The 5,000-nt window shown below is 42.5% G+C and overlaps 2 protein-coding genes and 1 long non-coding RNA gene across 3 annotated transcripts in view; 2 read left to right on the plus strand and 1 right to left on the minus strand.

The window, feature by feature from the left end:
• LOC118496570 overlaps positions 1–720 on the plus strand; it is a 6,533-nt gene extending 5,813 nt beyond the window's left edge. The window contains exon 3 of the long non-coding RNA XR_004899161.1: positions 708–720. This is a non-coding gene — a long non-coding RNA (uncharacterized LOC118496570). The remainder of the gene's footprint in view (positions 1–707) is intronic.
• LOC116036424 (bromodomain-containing protein DDB_G0280777-like) overlaps positions 1–5,000 on the minus strand; it is a 1,700,590-nt gene that overhangs the window by 749,171 nt on the left and 946,419 nt on the right. The window lies entirely within an intron of this gene.
• Positions 1–5,000, plus strand: part of LOC116036425 (C1q-related factor-like) — a 680,685-nt gene that overhangs the window by 666,370 nt on the left and 9,315 nt on the right. The gene's annotated exons all lie outside the window — the stretch shown is intronic.

A 5,000-nucleotide genomic window follows, 5' to 3' on the forward strand; every position in this document is an offset into this window, starting at 1 on the left:
CAGTCGTGGCCAAAAGTTTTGAGAATGACACAAATATTAGTTTTCACAAAGTTTGCTGCTAAACTACTTTTAGATCTTTTTTTCAGTTGTTTCTGTGATGTACTGAAATATAATTACAAGCACTTTATACGTTTCAAAGGCTTTTATTGACAATTACATGACATTTATGCAAAGAGTCAGTATTTGCAGTGTTGGCCCTTCTTTTTCAGGACCTCTGCAATTCGACTGGGCATGCTCTCAATCAACTTCTGGGCCAAATCCTGACTGATAGGAACCCATTCTTTCATAATCACTTCTTGGAGTTTGTCAGAATTAGTGGGTTTTTGTTTGTCCACCCGCCTCTTGAGGATTGACCACAAGTTCTCAATGGGATTAAGATCTGGGGAGTTTCCAGGCCATGGACCCAAAATTTCAACGTTTTGGTCCTCGAGCCACTTAGTTATCACTTTTGCCTTATGGCACGGTGCTCCATCGTGCTGGAAAATGCATTGTTCTTCACCAAACTGTTGTTGGATTGTTGGAAGAAGTTGCTGTTGGAGGGTGTTTTGGTACCATTCTTTATTCATGGCTGTGTTTTTGGGCAAAATTGTAAGTGAGCCCACTCCCTTGGATGAGAAGCAACCCCACACATGAATGGTCTCAGGATGCTTTACTGTTGGCATGACACAGGACTGATGATAGCGCTCACCTTTTCTTCTCTGGACAAGCCTTTTTCCAGATGCCCCAAACAATCGGAAACAGGCTTCATCGGAGAATATGACTTTGCCCCAGTCCTCAGCAGTCCATTCACCATACTTTCTGCAGAACATCAATCTGTCCCTGATGTTTTTTTTTGAGAGAAGTGGCTTCTTTGCTGCCCTTCTTGACACCAGGCCATCTTCCAAAAGTCTTCGCCTCACTGTGCGTGCAGATGTGCTCACACCTGCCTGCTGCCATTCCTGAGCAAGCTCTGCGCTGGTGGCACTCCGATCCCGCAGCTGAATCCTCTTTAGGAGACGATCCTGGCGCTTGCTGGACTTTCTTGGACGCCCTGAAGCCTTCTTAACAAGAATTGAACCTCTTTCCTTGAAGTTCTTGATAATCCTATAAATTGTTAATTTAGGTGCAATCTTAGTAGCCACAATATTCTTGCCTGTGAAGCCATTTTTATGCAACGCAATGATGGCTACACACGTTTCTTTGCAGGTCACCATGGTTAACAATGGAAGAACAATGATTTCAAGCATCACCATCCTTTTAACATGTCAAGTCTGCCATTCTAACCCAATCAGCCTGACATAATGATCTCCAGCCTTGTGCTCGTCAACATTCTCACCTGAGTTAACAAGACGATTACTGAAATGATCTCAGCAGGTCCTTTAATGACAGCAATGAAATGCAGTGGAATTTTCATGGCAAAGAAGGACTATGCAATTCATCTGATCACTGTTCATAACATTCTGGAGTATATGCAAATTGCTATTATAAAAACTTAAGCAGCAACTTTTCCAATTTCCAATATTTATATAATTCTCAAAACTTTTGGCCACGACTGTATACTTTGTATATCACATTGCACTTTTCTGCTCTTTTTGCACTTCTGGTTGGACGCAAACTGCATTTCGTTGTCGTTGTACTTGTACTCTGCACAATGACAATAAAGTTGAACCTAATCTAATCTAAGAGCTGTCACAAAACCTCATTGGCAAGACCAAAGATTACGAAAAAGATTATGGTTAGGATGCAGGGAATGAATACGCGTTTCTCTGGGAAGAGCTGTGTTTTATTTAATAAAATTAAATACCTGGGTCACTAGATTACAGCTCAGATATCTGATGATGAGGATATATACAGGCAGCGTCGCATATCATATACCCAAGCTAACATGCTGATAAGAAAATTCCACAGTTCAGTTTTTCAAATAGTTTATGATGTTTGACTCTGTCAAAGGCCTTAGAAGCATCAATAAACCCAAATAGCACTGATGAATTCTGCCTTATGTACCCCTCTGTGTTGCCTCCTTCAAGGCATAGATACACAAATCAGTACCAAGCTTAGCTTTGAAGCCAAATTGATTGTCAGTGGTACCAATATAAGGACGTAGACGATCAAGCATTAGCGTAGCGAGGAGGTCGGGGGGGTGGGTTGTAAAACACAGCTCTTCCCAGAGAAACGCGTATTCATTCCCTGCATCCTAACTATAATCTTTTTTTTTCGTAATCTTAAGTAGTCGTCTTTGGTGTTAAACTTAACTGTCGTTGAAAATGACCTCTAAGCAAAGGTCTTGCCAATGAGGTTTTGTGACAGCTCTTAGATTAGATTAGATTCAACTTTATTGTCATTGTGCAGAGTACAAGTACTTCCTCAACTTCCTCTAGGCAATATTATTAGGAAACACTCAATTAACTTTCACTGTTATGCGGATGACATCCAATTATATCTGTCAATCAAGCCAGACAAAACCAGCCAGCTAGCTAAACTTCAAGCATGCATTAAAGATATAAAATCATGGATGGCCTACAATTTCCTGATGTTAAACTCAAACAAAACCAAAGTTATTGTGCTGGGCCCGAAACACCTACGAACCTCATTAGCCGAAGATATAATTACTCTGGATGGCATTGCCCTGGCCTCCAGTACTACTGTCAGAAATCTAGGAGTTATTTTTGATCAGGATCTATCCTTTAACGCCCATCTAAAACAAACCTCTAGAACAGCCTTTTTTCACCTTCGTAACATTGCTAAAATTAGGAACATCCTGTCTCAAAACGATGCTGAAAAACTAGTCCATGCATTTGTTACTTCCAGGCTGGACTATTGTAATTCCTTATTATCAGGATGCTCAAATAAAACCCTTAGGACTCTCCAGCTGATCCAGAATGCTGCAGCGCGTGTTCTGACAAGAACTAAGAAAAGAGATCACATTTCTCCTGTATTAGCTTCTCTCCATTGGCTTCCTGTAAAATCCAGGATTGAATTTAAAATCCTTCTTCTGACCTATAAAGCTCTAAATGGTCAAGCTCCTTCATATCTTGAGGACCTCTTAGTACCTTATTGTCCCACTAGAGCACTACGCTCCCAGAATGCAGAGTTACTTGTGGTTCCTAGAGTCTCTAAAAGTAGAATGGGAGCCAGAGCCTTCAGCTATCAGGCTCCTCTCCTGTGGAACCAGCTCCCAGTCTGGGTTCGGGGGGCAGACACCGTCGCTACATTTAAGACTAAACTGAAAACTCTCCTCTTTGATAAAGCTTATAGTTAGGGAGTGAGGAGTTGCAGTGAACGCCTAGACCGGCGGGGCAGGGTGTATAGCTGCAGACACAGCACCACCGCTTTTCTCTGCTTCTCTTTACAGTCATCAGATTTACCTATCGTATAATCAATAATATAGTGCCTCTCCTAGTTATGCTGTTATAATTCTAGACTGCCGAGGAAGTTCCTTCTTATGACACGCTCTTTTCTTTTGTTCCTTCTTCCTTTTATGCACATCCTGTCTCAGAAGTGCTTGTTACTAACCTAGCTCTGGGGAGTTTACTCCCCGGAGTCCTTATGTTTCTTCTTCGCCCAGAACATCGCCTCGGATTAGGGCGACACCAAGACCTGGGTCTTGGGTGCAGCTGTGGCTATGGACCTGCTACACCCTGCTACGCTCTGCGATTCCCTGCAATGCCCGGCTACGTCCTGCCGCATCCACCGCATCCACCCATGCTCTGCTGTGCCACGCTACATCCTGTACCGTCATAACCCCAACCGTCAGACACCGCCCACCAAGAGTCTGGGTCTGCCGAGGTTTCTTCCTAAAAGGGAGTTTTTCCTCGCCACTGTCGCAATAGCCACTGCTAATGCTTGCTCTTGGGGGAACTATTGGAATTGCTGGGGCTTTATAGAGTGTGGTCTAGACCTACTCTATCTGTAAAGTGTCTCGAGATAACTCTTGTTATGATTTGATACTATAAATAAAATTGAATTGAATTGAATTGAAGTACGACAACGAAATGCAGTTTGCGTCCAACCAGAAGTGCAAAAAGAGCAGAAAGGTGCAATGTGATATACAAAGTATAGACAGGACAAGACATATAGTGCAGTGTAGACAGTAGTGTACAGTTGGTTTACAGAGGGTGGTTTAGCGTAATATAAAATGTGTATGGTGTATTAGCAGTTACATTATAAGAGCAGAATACATATGGCTATGTAATATGAACAATGTATGAACAACATGTACAGATAGGTGCAATTCAGCAGTAACGTTATAATAGTATAAGAATGATATAGATATATGCAGTGTATATAACAGAATATATTATAAGAAGAACAGAATAAATATGGATATTCAGTATGAACCGTATAGACAGATATGTACAGTATGTACAGCTATGTGCAGTGTGGTAACTGTACCATTGTAGTGCAGAAACAGTAACACTATGATCATATTCGTCCTGTGCTAATCAGAATCTCTATAATTGGGGATCCGGGTTGTTTGGGCTCTGTTGGCGAGTAGTCTAGTCAGTGGTGCTAGTCTACAGTCAGGGTGCTAGTCTAAAGTCAGTGGTGTAGTCTAAAGTCAGTGGTGATTACAGTCAGTGGTGCTAGTCTACAGTCAGTGGTGCTAGTCTAAAGTCAGTGTGCTACCGTCAGTGGTGCTAGTCTACAGTCAGTGGTGTATCTACAGTCAGTGCGTGCTAGTCTACAGGCAGTGGAGGCTAGGCTAAACGTCAGTGGTGCTAGTCTACAGTCAGTGGGCTAGTCTAAGCCGGGTGGCTAGTCTAAAGTACAGTGGTGCTAGTCTACAGTCAGTGTGCTAGTCTAAAGTCAGTGTGCTAGTCTAAAGTCAGTGGTGCTAGTCTAGTCAGTGGGTAGTCTAAAGTCAGTGTGCTAGTCTAAGTCGTAGTTAAGTCAGTGGTGCTAGTCTAAAGTCAGTGGTGCTAGTCTAAGTCAGTGGTGCTAGTCTAAAGTCAGTGGGCTAGTCTAAGTCAGGGTGCTAGTCTAAAGTCAGTGGTGCTAGTTCTACAGTCAGTGGTGCTAGT

The sequence above is a fragment of the Sander lucioperca genome, chromosome 13 (assembly GCF_008315115.2).
Source record: "Sander lucioperca isolate FBNREF2018 chromosome 13, SLUC_FBN_1.2, whole genome shotgun sequence".
NCBI lineage: Eukaryota > Metazoa > Chordata > Actinopteri > Perciformes > Percidae > Sander > Sander lucioperca.